At 51.0% G+C, this 15,952-nt stretch overlaps 1 protein-coding gene across 3 annotated transcripts in view; it reads left to right on the forward strand.

Moving 5' to 3' along the window:
• The window catches only part of BCL9L (BCL9 like), a 47,646-nt gene that overhangs the window by 1,073 nt on the left and 30,621 nt on the right, over positions 1-15,952 (forward strand). The window contains exon 2 of one of the 3 annotated variants that reach the window (XM_030291101.3): positions 9,047-9,198. The exons of the other annotated variants lie outside the window; for them this stretch is intronic. The gene's annotated coding sequence lies outside the window, so the exon portion shown is untranslated. The remainder of the gene's footprint in view (positions 1-9,046; positions 9,199-15,952) is intronic. 3 annotated transcript variants of the gene reach the window in all.

Below are 15,952 nucleotides of genomic sequence, written 5' to 3' on the forward strand. Positions count from 1 at the left end.
CAAACACTCCTGTCAGGGCCCATCCTAATTGTCAGGGAAGACCTGTCCCCTCTATTTGCAGTGTTCTACTGTATAGGCTTCGGTTCCCTGTTGAGATAAATCAGGCATGTGGTCAGCTTGGTGGAAAAATGAGAGAAACACTACATGTACATACCTATTTTTCTTGTGCACAGAAAGGAATCAATGTAACAAGACCTCCCCCTGCATTGTATTAGGGACGTGTCTTTAGCAGGTGGTGAACTTGTTCCAGCCCCATTCTTGCTGGAAGAGAAATGCGAGAAGGATGCATATCTGAACACATAAGTAATGCTACATGACAGGCCAGGCTGTTGTGTTGTTGTGTGTGGCAGCATGTCTGCATGCCTTGGGGGCAGCTCGGTGTGACAGGGTGTCAGGCTGTGGGAGCATACCGTTTTGTCCTGGCTCTGCCGGGCAAAGAGCGGCAAAGGGCTGCGAGTGGCATGGCACAGAGGACAACCATGCACCTTTGGCTGCAGAGTGGTGCTACAGGCGCCTTAGTAGTGTGTATTCTTGACTTGCAAGATCTGTTCTGCGAATGTGCCTACCACTCATTACCCTGCTGAAATGCAGTTACATGCCAGGCATGCAGTAATGACATGCAGCTCCTTCCATCCATCAGTCACATACAGGGGTTGTGTGTGTGCCTTGCTTTGCTACTTTGATGGCATAAGGAGGCATAAGAACAGTGAGTCACTGAGGAAGCGATTTGTCCAAGGTCACTTGGCAAGGGTGTGTTGGTGCTGAATCAAGACCTCTGACTCTGGTGCCTGTGATAATGCTGGCTGCTACCACATGTGGGTATATAATACCCAAGGCTGGAACTAGTGCAGAAATGTCCAGGTTGATGTGCTGTCTCTATAGCAGTTGTCTGATCCATTGTGACTTTTGCCAGAGTATACATAACCTAAGTGGTGAAGAACCGTTTTATTTGTTTTTTAATATGTGTGTTGCCATTTTAGCTGAGCAGGTGGTGGGATTGGTTGCTTCTTACCACCCTGACCTGCATCTTCATTACCTAGAAAATCCATTTAATGGTGTTTTCTGTGGTGCACTGTTGTAGGTATTACTGTGTCTCCCTCCCCTGAAAGTCCATTTCCTTGTTCCAGATCCCCACCACTGTAAAGAAATAAACAGGCAGCAGCTAAAGGAAAGCCTACTTAGAAACTAGAAACCACAGTTGTTCAGTTGAAGAAAGTAAAATAGTTGTGTTTTGTACTTTTAAGCCCTTTTGCATCTTTGCTGTGTTGCTGTTGGAAGGTGGCTCTCTGGCCACTGTGTGACAGAGGGCACAGAGAGCTGCATGAAGCAACTGGGCCATCACAAAACTGAACATAGCAAGCTCATTGGGCTATGCTGCACCGGGGCAGCTGCCAAGGATGTGCTGGAGTTGCACTTTAGTTCCAGGCTAACTCCAGCTGTGAGCTGTGGACTTCGCTCATACTGGCCTGGAATTTCTGAGGTCCAGGCTCAACTCAGCCTTTGACTTTTTTATCAAGTTGTTAACCCAGCTGGTATCATGTCCTCCATACTTGCTGTTTTGGGGAGAAAAAAAAACTTCTGTCAGTGCTTGCTGTGTGGAGGGATGTGGAAAAGAGGGACAGCTGGAGAGGAAGGCTCTTGGTTCTCTCCATGAGGAGCATCAGCTGGTCCCAACCAGTGGCTGTTTCCTACTTCTGTAGATGCTGCTCTTTGTTACTCTCCAGCTTGTTTCAGGGTCTCAGAATAGGTCCTGGGATTGTTTTCTGTCTCTTTCAGCCCCGTCTCTTGTCAGTACAGTGTCCAGTTCAGAACTGGCATCAGAACAGCCCTTGCTTCCTTGCCCTGTCTCAGGTGATTGCATCAGGCTTTGCTGCTGCTAGGAGGGAAAGTTCTTAGCGGTCAAAGCACTTGAGGATGTGTTTGTGTTCCTCGGATGTCCAGATGTGCTGCTGTAATGGGTTTTAATCTGCTCAGGTCTAGTATTTCCTGGAGATGGCACAGGCTGGCTTCCAGTGCTTAATTCCTTAGGGCTCCATCCAGTTTTAAATATCCTACCCGACAGATCTCTCAGGTTGTTCTCTTCTGGGAGAATATGTCCCATGTGGAAAAGCACAAGTTTGCTGTTCCTGTCTGAGAATGCATCAACAGTCTGTTCCACCTGTGAGCCTGCCCCTGAGCTTCTGTTGCTGCCTCCCCCCAGGGTTGTCTGCTGTCCCCCAACAGCCTTAGCCAGGCAGAAGCCTAGAGGTTGCTCTGGAAATGTAATTTTCCTTGTACTGTTGCTCTTTTGGCTGAGACCCAGGATCATGCTAGTGCCCTGGACTGGGGGTGGGAGAGGGCACATGGGAGACTTGAGCTGTGTTTGACTATTTTGGACATTTTTAACAGGAAATGTGATATGTAGATGCATGGATATATAATATAATGCAGGGTAGAGATATCATAGCAATATGATGTACAGATGCAGCAATATTTTGTCAGTGTTATTTAAGCTGTATCAGCGAAGTGCAAGCAGGATTGCCAGCACAACTCTTCTGGAAAATCAGAATCTAATGCAGGTCAGGACTTGGTGTCAGTCAGCTCTCCTTTCCTCCCAGGAAGATTTTGACTGGCAAATGCATTTTCTGGTGATCGTATGTGTGGTCCTGTGTTTCCAGAGGGTGGTGGGTGCTATGGATTCTGACTTTATGTAGTTGATCTCCATGAGCTTTAGTTACCCTATGAGGTTTCTCATAACACTGAAGCTGTGGAAAAATACACCTGTCTTGGAGCAAGGGGCCTAGGAAGTGTTGTGAGTGCTTTGCTTCTCAGTTGTGCATCTTCAGCAGCTCTGTGTGATGCAGTTTGTGAGGGTGGCCACAGTGATATTCCTGAGTTCTTATTGACTTCAAAACAGAAGTTGTGCGATGATTTTGAATGGGTCAATATTTGCTGCTTTGGTTTGGCTTCCTTTCTTCACCACCTCTGGCAGCCCTGAGTGGAAGGTATCCAAGAACTGTTACTGGAGATTGGTGGGCATGGTTTACTGTATTTTGTGCTTCATCAGTCTCTCCTGGGGAGGCAGCACCAGCCAAATCATATGGAATGGAGCAGAGGCACCCTTCCTTCTTCTGTGGTGCCTGTTGCAGGTCGTCTGCTTAGCACTGGACCCTTTTGTGGGAACAGAGAACTGGTTTTGTTTCCTTCCTACCTGGTCTTCTGTGAGACTCAAAGGTGGATCAGGTGATGGATTTGTTCTAACTGGGATCAGTTCACGACGGCATTTGCAGTTGCCATGGGGTTATACTCAGCAGGAAATAGTGTAGGGGAAGCAGTTAGTGTCACTGGTACTTGCTTCTGATATAAGAGAAAGCCATGCTATGAAGAGGCAGCTTGTTAGGAGTCCTGCTCACTCTCTGTATCCTTGGCCAGCAGTTCAGCACTTGGTGGTCCCTAGGGCAGCCTGGGCCATGGCATGGCAGGAAGACAGAGCATGGGTTGTCTTAGTATGGCTATCTGAAGCCTGTACCAAGCATTGGAAACGGTGTGCTGCTGTTGGCCATCCTGACTGGTTCCAAGACCTGCTTGCTTGGGCCCAGACCTGCTGCTGCTGCCCCTCTTCCAAGACATGGGATGGGCCATCTAAGACAATATGACTTTGAAATAAACAGGGTTGCCTTGATGCCAGCTACAACCCTGCACTGGAGAAACCAGTGGGAGGATAATGGGCTGCAGTGCCCTGAAGAGAGAGAGAGAAATGGGAACCTCTTCTGCTCTCGCTGAGTGTGTGTCCATGCTGGGCATAGTCAGTGCAATGCAGCCTGCTTCCTGCTTTCTCAGCTCTTTATGAAGAGGTGGTCTGGTTCTTTGACACCTACTGGTGTCTGGGCACAGGTGGCTTCCCTGAATCCTGGTATCCTTGCTGAGTTGTCAGATGGGTGCATCGGGCTGGGGTTTCCAGCCCCTTTTCCACTTCCTGTGATGGAGGGCAGTGCTTTCACCTGGCATTATCCTTCTGCATCTTTCTGGGCAGCTCCAGGCAGAGGAACATGCAAGCTATACCTGGGCATCTTTGGGAGACAGGACTTGTCCAATGCAGGCAGCTTGTCTGACAGCTTCAGCTGGAGCCACTAGAGAAAACAGTACTTTGATGCTGGGTTTTTCTTCCCCCAAAGAGCTGGAGCTATGTTTGGGTGTTGGGTTTTTCATCTGCGACTCAGGATGCCTGGAATCCCAGCTGGGGTGTAATGGGGAGCCTCTTCTGATGCTGGGGTAATAGCCTCAAGATGGCTTTAGGGCTGCGCTATGCACTGTGCCCAGAGGTGGGGCGTCACCCTGTTTGGTGATGAGCGCTGCTGGAGCCAAGTCCTGGGCCAGAAGCCAGGTTTGTGATCCATGCCAGAGAGGGCGAGACTTGGAAAGCAAAGCAGAGCTCCGCCTGAGTGAGAGATGGACTGAAATACTGAGCAAAACCACAGAGTGCTCCTTGTTCCTGCCTATGCCTACTTGTCTTCTTTCTTCCCAAAGTATGTGGGAGGCCACAGGATGGATCTGCTAGGGAGCAGGAGGGCTGTGCTCCTCAGGCACGTCTGTACCATTGTGCCTCTTCAGGGTTCTGGTTGGGTTGGTTTTTTGCATTTTATTTTGTTGTGGTTTTTTTCCCCGTTTTAACCCTGCCTCTGGTATTGCTGGATCTTCCCCATCCTTGCAGCTACTGGTTTAACAGCTACCTCCTTGCAAGGTTTGCTGTCCAGAGCAATGCTGTGTTCAGTTGCGCTGCTCTTTCTGTCACAGGTCAGCTGAACAGCTTACCTTTTCCCTTGCTCAGCTCCTACTCCTGTGGTTGAGAAGAGGAAGTGGGCCAGGATATGGTTTGTGTAGAAGATGCACTGTGGCACTGACTGCTTACAGATTCTGTGCTTCTCAAAATGTAAGCACAGGAAATGCCAGGCTCTGCTGGGGTTTGTGTGAGCAGTGTGTCTCCTGCATCCTGGGTGTCTCACAGCCTCTGGCCGCAGCAGTCTTCTGCCTGTCACAGGACAGAAGAGGTTTTAAACACTCTGCGGAAGCAAGTGCTTGTGTTTTTTTTTTTAGCTCCAAAATAGAGACTGTCAGGAAAAGTGAAAGGATGTGACTTAACCAAAGACAGGAAGGGAATATGTGGCAGGGCTAGGGACAGAAGCCAGGATTCCCAGTTCCTGCTCATCACTCCTACTCTCTTGCCTCTCTGGGTCTCAGCCTCCTATTCAACACATAAGCAGGGCTTTTCTATTCTTCTGAGAAGATGGAGGTCAGGAGCTCCTCTCTTGAAGTATCTTCAATGCCCTGTGCATCTTTGAGGTTTCTAATAAGATTTGCCCCGCTGAAGTTAGAAAGCTATGACTTGTGTGATTACAGTGGAGTTGCAAAACTCTGTCCTTAACTAGGAGCTTCTGGTACTCTGAGGAGCACCATGGTCCTTTGTTCACCCTGCAAAGAAGTGCTGCTCTCCAAGAATGATGTGCCTTTGTTTGGAGGGCCATACCCTACTTTCTCTTAAGGTTTTATGTTAGGAGTCCTGTTTCTCTTTGCTTGCACTGTATTCCCTGCTGAAGTTTGCTTCATGAATGGTCTTCCTTGACTTGCCACCCAAGGTATGGTACCTGTCTGATCAGTCTGCATTAGTTACCTGGTTCTGCAGGCAGGGACTCTGAGGCATTGCAGTCTTCCTAATAGAAAGTAAAATCTTAATACACTCTTTGGAAGAAAGATCCTGCTAAATAGCTGTGTATCAGTGAATAGCTGTACTCTCCTTCAGATGGGCAAGGGCGCCAGCAGTGGGTACAATGATTGTTGCTTTGTTCTGTTGCCATGCTGGGCTTCAGGCCTCTGGAAAGGCTGCAGTTGGGAAAGGATGCTGGCTTATAAAAGGCAAGGGTATCAACAGCCCACACTGTAGGTCTTCCTGCTCAGGGTGGAGAGGAGGAACTGGATGGGTAGCTCTGAAGGGTAGTAACTGAGCAGAAGGGCTGCATCTCTGGTCAACTCTTCTCAACATCAAGCTGGCCAAGGCTGTGGAAACCCCTGCAGCACTGGGGCTTTCACCACTTCCTTGGCAGGATTTATTCCAGCACTGATCTGTAGCTGAGGATCAGGCCAGACAGGGCCTGAACGGAGCAGGTCCGGCCACAGGCGAGCCTCAAGCGTGGCAGTTAGGCTGGGCTGAAAGCTGTCTGTGTCCTGCCTCTGTGCAGCCTTGTTTGAACTTTCCTCTGGCAAGGACCAAAAGGAGTCGGGGAGACCTAGGGCTAGTCCAAGCAAGTTTCCTCTCCCCAGATGCAAAGAGGGGAGGGTAGAGGCCATAGCAACAGCTCAAGACTGTCCTCCCAGAGCAAAGCAGTTTGGAGGGGCTTTGGTCGTGACAGCTTTTGAGCAAATGTTTCTTTCCCTCTGGTGTTCCCTGCCTCTTGGGCAGGGAGGGGGAAGTGAAACTGTGGTTCAGACTGAGTCCTCTGGATGGCAAGAAAATTGCTGAGTAGCTGGTTTCCAGGTTGCCGAGGTTCTAGCCAGGGCCCAGTGTGGCTGCCAGAAGCAACAGGCTTGGAATTTCCTCCGCCTGGTGCCAGCTCCACTTGGGCTGGCCGCAGCACCTCTGCTGGGGCTGGAGGTCTGCTTGAGCTCTGCAGTTGGGGTGCTCCCAGAGCAGGGGTTACACTGGAGCTGCAGCTGCCCCCCTCATTCTCACAGCCTGGTTTCTATTTTGTTTTCCAGGGTCCAAGATGTTTTGAATTACACAGCCTGCGCCTCCCGCGGGGCTCCTTGAGCAGCCGCCTAACGAGCTGAGCTCCTGACAAACTTTGCTCTGGCTTTAGCTATGCTTGGAAAATTTTACAGCCTTTTCAGAAAAAGGAAATGCCAGGAAAGGCCTGTCTCTTCTTACTTTTATGAGGGGGTCCCAGTTGAGAGAAGGTGAGATGGGTTTGGAAAAGAAGACAGGAAGGATTTTGTATATGGTAGTATATACACTTTCTAGTGATCAGGGTGAGTGGACTTGGTGCATCTTCCTGTAGTGGGTACAGTGGGGGCAAGACCTGCAGGGCACTTGGCAGATGCACAACGGACACAGGAATCGGTGACTCCTTCGCTGCAGGGAGATGGTGGTCTGTGTCTTCCCTCCAGCTGCCGGCATAGTCACTGGCTGTTTAATCTTTGCTAATTATGCTTTTTCTGAATGGTGGTGGTTTTATTTCTACTGTGGTCAGAGGCCACATGGACGTGCTGCGTGTTAGTCCCCAAGGCTCGGGGGAAGGATTGCCACCAGTTGCTGTGCTGGTGGTTTCCTTATCAGGGGACAGCACGTGCCCAGGCAGGGTACTGTGGGCATAGGGCAAAGAATGCAGGTGCTGCCAGCACAATGTTTGACCCAAGAGGGATAGTCTAGTATAACTTTGGATGAGAAACTGGGACCCAAAATAAATGGTGACTTACCTGCCTTCCCTTTGTAAGATGGTGCTGAGAAGGGAGCAAGGAGCCCTCTGGTTTGGATAAACTCCCCCTTGATGAGGTGCTGGAAGTCTGCCCTTGGATTTGTCTGTTTTCCTTCAGGAGAGCCCACCAGTGATGTCATGGATCTCCCAACAAGTACTTCTGTCTGGAGAGACACTAAGGGTACAGGCTGCTTCTTGCCATCCTCCTTGCATGTCCTCCCAGTGTCCCAAATCCCTTTCCAATGGTGACAACTCATCTATGGAATTGTCACTTCAGCAAAGAAGTGTCCAGCCATTTCCAAATATTTTGATATAATTTTAGCCCTCATGTGTTATTTTAGTGAGAAGAGTGATTTTTCCACCTGCTTGTGTGGTCAGGACTTTACCTGTAAGCAATTGCTTCTCACCCCACCTTGTGATTTCAGAATATTCAGAGACTCAGCTACTGGTGGCAAATGTTTGTAATTTAGTTTATTATGCTTTTTAATCAAAAGTAATTTCACAAGTAAGTCCTAGTCTGATTAAAATGTACTCCTTTAGCTGTCCCTTTTTCCCCACCATAGTTTAAGAGCCCCAGGCATTTTTTGATGCTGTTAACAGGCTGCCATTGATAAGTCCTTTGCTCAGAATTCCCAGTAGCAGCCTATAGGCCCTTGGAGGGGCCCATGAAGGTCCACGGTGGGTTTAATACCAGAGGGGCGAACTAATCATCCTGGGATTTCTGTTTCTGAGGCCGATGCTAGCAGTGCCATTTTCCAAGCTTTTTCAGTGGAAAGGGATGATGTTAACACTGCTCAGGGCTGCTGATTCCTGTGTGGGTAATGACGTTTGTATTCATCTCACTGCAACCAGATGAAGAAGTTAATTGCTTTGCCCAGCCTCTGGTTGAAACAAGACTGCAGAAGAGGGTAACTGTGGCTAGTGGTTAGTTAGTTGGAAGGGGAGAAAGAAGAGGTGACCATATCCAAGAGTAATGCCATGTTTTGGCATTGTCCTTCCTCCAAGGCCTGGTCCTGAGCATATTGGATGGCTGCTCTTTCACTGTTTGATCTGTGTCTGTTTCTGTCTGGGAGGTCCAGTGGCTGGGGCTGTGGTGGCTGTTTGCAGTGTTTTTGGAAAAGCTACCAGGGGTATGCAAAGAATTGATCTTTCTTGGAAGCCGATAGGAGAATCCCAGTAGCAAACACTCCAAGAAGTCAGGCTCTTACTTCTCTTGCTACCTCCTTGCTCCACACTGGGCACAGATACTAAGGTGCCCATACTTTGGCTTGGATTGTGTGCAAGTGGCTCAGCATCAGGTGAGAGCCCAGCAGTCCTTCTGCCAGACATGACATGCTGATGATGAGAGAAGGGGTGAGGCAAAGCTGGAACCTGGCTCAAGAACATGTGCCATCCAGGCTCTCTTTTGCACGCAAGGTGTGTGTCTGTGGGGTCCTCCCTGATCTGGTGAGCTGTGGCTAATGGCTGACCCTGGGCTCGGAAAGGAGTAGGAGTATGGGGGAGTTGGGATTGAAACAGTGAGGAATCTCTGCATTGCCCTTGGCCAATAGACAAGTCTAATGCCTTCTCTGATTTGCATATCAATTAATTTTTATTTTAAGAGGACTCAAGTGGACCCAAGTGCCAGACTGCATCTCATGTAGGAAGAATCCAGGAATTGGTTGATTTGATCTGAACAAGCCTGTGGATGGTATCGCTTAATGAGCCAAAGATACTCCTCTGGGTGAAGTCAGTTCCTCTCTGTCTGAAACAGGTAAATGCCAGTTTTTCTGGGGGGTCTTCAGGTCCCATTGAATATCTGGGCAGCAATTGAGTGAGAGTCTTGTAGTCACAGGATCCTCTCTGGTGGTAGGATGGTTTGCCTGAGACCTGCCACTGCCCTCGGGGTTCCCAGTGCCAAGGGACCAATTTTCTAAGGTTCTGCTTCCCATCATCATATGACTTGTCAGACCCAATGCTGCTTGGCTGACCACATCTCAGGTTCAGGACAGAACCCGTGGGAGAGGGGTAATTGCAAGGTAGCTTCTGGCTGTAGAGCTCCTCTGGTCAGCCTCACTGCTGTGGGATGGGGAGAAAGCCAACCTTCCCTGCCCAGAGGCAGGAAATGAGAACCACGTGGGCTGACTTGGAGCCTCACGGGCAACTGATGCTTGCAACAAAAGCAGTGTGGCTGGGATTGGGCTCACTGGCTGACTGCCACAGCCCTGGTGGCCTTGTTCAGTGTCCTCTGTTTGCATAGAGAGGGGGGGCAAAAGGGGTGTCCCCTTTTGGCTCCAGTGCTCAAAGTGGGGGGCTGCAGCCAGAGCTGGTCTCTTTTTCTCTTTCTGCTGTGCATCCACCCGTAGGCACTTGTCTGGGCTCTCACTGTGAGTGTCCAGCTGTTGCATATGACAGAAGTACGGGCAGCTCATGGGCTGTGGCACGCTGCCTTCACCCAGGGCCCCGTAGACAGACTTGGCCCCAGCCAACAGCTGTGCTGGGGTTTGCAGCTGCCACTGCTTCCAGGACAAGAAGGGTCTTGCAGTTTCGTGGCCGGCATCTTTCCTCCTGCATTTGAGGTCTATCAGCAGTCATCCTGAAGTCTTTTTCTAACCCCAGCTGAGGTGCCAGGACTCCCACTTCCTATCGCTGAAGTAGTGGTTATTGGAGGGAAAAGCAACATAAGCTTTCTGGGTGGACCCTGTTGTGTTTGTCCTGTTCCATTACAACGCAGCAGCAGTGGCACCAGCCGCTGCCTTCCTCCCCTTGCTGGGCTGGAGCGCTGCAGGCTCTCGGCAAATGCTGTCTGCGGACATCTGCTGCCTCCTCCCCCACTGCCTCCTGGCAAGCTGCAGCAGCTTCCCAGCAAACAGCCTGCTCTTTGCATCACTCCCTGCACACCCGACCAAGGCTCCCTTCTGCTCTTACAGACACCTTCGCAGGACCTTGAAATGGTGGTTTCCCCAGCGCTGGCTCGGCTCCAAGCAGCCTTCTGCTTCACAAGACCATAGCTGAAAAAAATCAGGGTGCCTGATGGAGGAGAAAGGCTTATTAAAGGTGATTCTTACCGGGTTCTGGCTTAAGATTCAAACAGGCAGCCCTGTCTTTGGCAGGGCTCCAGCCAGCGCCTGGGGCCTGAGGCAGGCATGGAGTCTGGGGCAAAAAGCTTGGAGCTGTTTGACTGGAGCAGATGTGGGTAGGTCAGCTGTGAACTGCAGCCCTGGTGCCCGGTGTCTGGCTTGATTATGTCACGTGCAGCAAAGGGAGGCAAAGCTCACTATTGCAGGTATTCACTAAGTCATTTCCAGGAGACAGGAGCTTTTGTTTATTTCTGCTCTGGCCGAGTAGTGGGATGATGTACTCCTTGGATGTAGATGACCACAGGGCTGTGGGTTTCTGTCTCCTGAGAGTAACCTCCAGGCTTGATAGTCCTGCCATTTTGGCAGTAGGAAGCCCCTGGCAAAGTGGCATTTTTGTGGGTTCAGTGTCTCGGTCTTGCTGCTCCCATCTGCGAGTATCAGCATTTGGCACCAGAAGGTGTGGCAGTAACCTTTACCCCAAGCCCAGGCAGTCCCCTAAGCCACAGTTGCCAAGATGCTCTGGCTGCATCTTCTATGCTTCTAGCCTGGGGACTTCTCTGGAGAGCAGAGGAGCTGGGAGGGATGGAGCAGAAAGATTTAATGAAGTGGGCATGAGAAGCGTAGCAAACTCCTTTCTCCTGAAACCAGTGAAGCAGTAGCTGGGAGCATGAAGGCAATGCCTGTCTGTGATCTCAGGGCATGCCCAAAAGGAGAGCTGAGGTATGTGGATTAGTCAAAAGGGATGGTAGAGGATGAAGGAGGATTCTGCAGCTTTGACTGTAAAGGCAATTTTGGAAGAAGGAGGTGGGGGGATTGCAGGTGGGACATGAAAACAGGAGCTTGGAAAGATGGGATAAACAAAGCTAGTAGGGAAATTTGCTATTTTGTACCTGAATCAGAAAGATGTGAGCACAATTTGAACTTATTTAGACAAAAAGGTACAACTCTGTGTTTGAAGGGAGAAGGGATCATCTTCATGTGACCATCTTTGCAATGGAGGAGTGCAGGGGCACAGCCAGATCCCCTCTGGCAGCTTGGAGGAAGCTTGGTTTTATGTGGAGAAGTATTGCTTGGCACCCAGTTGACAGTAGGTTCTGGCCCCCCTGTTTGCTTAATAAGACTGTGGACCGTGACCATATATGCCTGGTGTCAGAAGTAGTAGTGGGAGAGCTGTGTGGATGCCATGTAAATGCTGCTGGAGGAGCCTGCAAAATCATCTGAATGCCTGTGATGGATGTGGCATAGAGATGGGAGCTGTGGGACAGAGGGTCTGGCTGGCAGGAGCAGTGAGGCCAGGGGCTGCATGGCAGGTATGCCAAGGTGCGCCTGTTGGCACACTTCTGGGTGCCACTCTGCTGGCAGCTGGGCTCAGTGCTGCTGCACAGAAGGAAAGAGCCTGGAGCACATCCAGCAGCCAGACCCAAGCTGAGTGCTTGGGTGTGCTGTCTGCCTGGGCAGTAGCCACAAGCCCCTTCTCCTTGTTGGTGTGGCGCTGAGCACAAAGGAGATGATGCAAGGGAAGGATGAGGTGTGTGTTTGAGAGGGAGATGAGAGATGCCACTGGGAAACAGACCTGAGCTCTCTTCGTTTTGTGCTGGCAAATACTAAGTTGGGCGGGGGCAGAGGGGCTGGGTTGCAGGCCAGAAACACTCACACACATAACTGAGAGGAGAAGTTGAAATGCTGCAGGAAGCCATGCTCTTGCCTGCATAGGTGATCCAGAGCTGCTGCAACTCAGGGGTGACACAGCAAAGCCATGCCTCCCCCAGACATCTAGACCCTGTCCCAGAGCTTAGGAGGAGACAGCTAAGGAGTTATAGGGCTCTGGCAGGCAGCTTTAAGCCCCCACTGAGGAATAGGGGTGTCAGCAGCAGCTGGGGGCAAGGACTGGTAGGTTCTGGTGTTTACCCAGTACTGAGGAAAAGCAGAAGGTGCCATGTGGAGGCCAATTGTTGCCTCCCCCAGGAGACCAATGAGGGAGTGCAGGGGAAGGCATCTGGGCACAATGTTATCCTGAGAAGAAGGCAGGGGAAGGCATCTAGGCACAATGTTATCCTGAGAAGAAGGCACTGATAATTGGAGGCAGAGGGAGCACTGGGGTCCAGCAGATTGCTGGGAGGGACATCCTTCCTTTGATCAGGGAAGGAGTGCCAAGAATCCAGCAGGACCCTTGACATGGGAGCACTCTCTCCTGTGAGCACCTTGGTTAGTGCCTCTGGCTATGACTTTGTGCCCAAAAGTTTCCCAGAAGGAAGTGGCAGGCAGGTGTAGGTGTATGGACTGCAGGGACTGGTGCTGGGCTCAAGGAGAGCGGTACCTGGCTCTTCTTCCTTCTCTGGTGGTGCTGGGTGCATTCCTATGAGTTATCATTCCCTCCATGCCAAGGCTAGTGCAAGATTTTACCCCAAGTGCTCGGCTGTCACTCTTCTGGGCTCTTGTTTTCCTCTGCAAGGAGTCCAACTCCTGGATTGGATCTGCAGGTAGGACTCTGTCTCTAGTGAGTCAGGAGCATGCTGAGCCAGCGCACAGGGAGCTAAGCACACGCCCTGGCCAAAGCTGAAGCACCAGCTGGCCCTTTTGGGAGACCAGTAGCCTCCCTAGCCCAGACTCATTTGGGGTGGCCCCAGTGGGCCTTCAGCAGCTGTCTTTTTTGTACTGGAGGGATGGAGCCAGGAGAGGAGGAAGGGAGAAATCACCCTGAAAGGGTTAATAGTAGCTCCAGCCTACTTCTCAAAGCCCAGGCCCTGCTGCAGGAGTGGTGTTGAGCAGCCTGCTCCAGTTGGCGTCTGTCCCAGAATGCTTTGGAAAAGCACTGGCCTCTGACCCCCAGTACAAACTGAGCCCAGCACGTGGGAGGGAGAAATTACTCCCAGACCTTCAGGCTCCAGGGTTTACAAGCTGCCTGCAGTAAAGCAGCCATTTTTTCCAACAGTTATTAAATCTCCCCTTTTAGCTCGCTGCAAACCTCTGCGTGTTGTTCCCCTACCCTGTCCCTAGCCCCACACTGTGCTTTTCCTGCTCAAGCCCAAAACACTTCTATAAGGTGAGGCAAGCCTTCTTGGGGAAGGCAGAAGGCTGGGGAGAGCTCCAGCCGCTGGTTCATGAACAATGCCTCTCATGCTGCACTGGTGGGTCCCATCCAGTTAGGCTGTTGTACTTATGTCTGTCTGCCTGCTTTCTGCATGAGCCAGTGCAGGCAGCAGCAGCCTTCCCAGGTGCCTTGCTGCAGCAGTCTCTGGGGAATCTTGTACCTGCTTCCCCCACTTGCAGGGGGCACATCTGCACCCCTTTTCTGAGCCCCCATGGGGCCAGTGGGCCTCTGCTGATGGACCACACTTCAGTATTGTCTTATTGTCCACACTGGAGACTGGGAACCAAAGAGCAAAGGTTTTCTTCTTGGCCTTGCTGATGGCTGGGGTAGCTATGGACAGGAACTTGGTTTTTGCTTGCCTCAGTTCTGCTATCTTGAAACGGGAATAGGAGCAGGTTTTGCACTTACCTATCATCAGGTCCTTAGGTAACTTATTCTGTCTGCACTCCCTGCAGTGAGCAACAGATTAATTGCCAGGGAGGCTGGCCAGTTTCTATGGGAGATCACTGTGTGGGAGGCTCATGAGGCTTCCTTCATCAGCTAGTGTTTGTAATGACTGCTGCAGCTGGAAAGTACCAAGAACTGCTTATTCACATAGGGTTTTGTGACCATCCAGTTGTGTGGAAACCCTGAGTTGGCACGGAGCAGTGAGCACTGCCTGTCTGGTGCTGTGCTGAACATGCCAGCATGTTGAGTTGCTGCAAAGGGTGTGGGGAGCACGTGTTTTTGTTTGTAGAGTACTTTGGGAACAGAACACTCTTACAAGTGGCTACCATGCCATGGGCACTGTGGGATCCAGATAAATAAAATGGGAGCTGGTATTTCAAAACAAAATTTCCCTGCTCCTCCCACCTCCTGTGCACATTCCTCTGGCGAGAAGCAGGGGAAGGTGAGGAGGTGCCCACAGAATGCAGCCGTAGCCCATAGGCCAAGAGAAGCTGCAGCAGCAGGCAGCCTAGACTCTACAGCCCTTTTCCCAGCAGATGTAGGGCACATTGAATGGAGCAGGTCACCTTAGCCTTGGCTGTGCCACCCGTCAGACATGGGCCTGTGGACCCACACCAAAGTCCCTAGCCCTTGTGGTGGCTGGAGGACAGCAGCTCTGAGGATAGCCCTGGAGCCTTAGGCTTTCGCTGCACTTGTTTTTCAGACCCAGTGATTAGCCAGGAGCAAAGTGCCTTAGCAGGATTCTCACACTGCACTGGCAGACTTGTGCTCTACCTTGCTCTGTGCTGCACCCCTGGGTACAATGAGGCAGGGAAGCCATTTTCCAAACATATCTTGGGCTGGTCTAGGATTTACTTGAAACACACACAAAAAAAGCACATTCATCCGAACCCCCTTCTCTCTCTGAGGCTTGGTTTTGTTTTTTAAATCTATATGGCAAGCAACCAAACTGGCTGAGTCAGTCAGCTGGCTGGCCACCAGAAGTAAAAATGCGGTTTTGTCCCCTCCCTTGTTCCACACCCCCCCACCGCCCCCCCAGATTTTTTTTCTCCTTCACTTAGCGACAGTTTCATGTATTTACAACAAACCTCTTTCTGCCTCCTTCTCTCTTGGGGCTGGGACAAATGGAAGCTGGTTTTTATTTTCAGAATCAGCCTAGAGAGAGAAGGTACAGGAGGGCAGCCTGGCTTTGCCTTCTTGCTGCTGCTCACAGTGATGCTGCCTAGGAGGAGAGTGAGCTCTCTGCTGCGTTCAGGCCTTTGCAGGCTGATGGCAGCATCTGCTGTGGTACAGGCAATTAGATGGAGAGGTGAAGTGCCTTGCCCAAGGCCATGCAGGCCAGGCCTGGGAGGATGGGAGCTGAGAGCCAAGTCTCCTTTGGACCCTGGCACCCAGAAGCTATGCTGGCCACGGGCTGGCTTTCAGGGGGCAGGAAGCTATGTGAGGTTCCTGAGTGTTTTCCTGGCTGCTGTTGGTGCAGGGATGGTCTGATTGAAACGTGCCCTGAAGTTGCCTTTTCCACTGGGAAGATGGGAGCCAACAATGCTCCTGTGTGAACAGCCAACATCTTGTAGAGGGGCAAGATGCTCTTTTGCCAAGGGGGAACCAGGGGTGTTGGACTGCTCTGGTGGCAGTCTGCATGGGCAGCTGGCTAGGTTTCGAGCACTTTGTGCTGTTGGGCTGCTCGCGATGTATCCTGAGAATGGGAGCACAAGGGGTGCATCCAAATTCTGTAGCCCCATATGTGGCCAGCCTTGTTACCCATTCTCAGGGTGGAGAGGAGATGGTGCAGGGGGTTAAGCAGGTGTGATCTAAGTGCTCACTCTGCTCCTTCCCTCCTTCCTTGTGGCAAGCCTTATTTCCAGCCTGAACTGCATGACAGATCGTGACAAGTCATGGAATCTAAATGT

This window comes from Taeniopygia guttata, chromosome 24 (genome assembly GCF_048771995.1).
Source record: "Taeniopygia guttata chromosome 24, bTaeGut7.mat, whole genome shotgun sequence".
Taxonomy (NCBI): Eukaryota; Metazoa; Chordata; class Aves; order Passeriformes; family Estrildidae; genus Taeniopygia; species Taeniopygia guttata.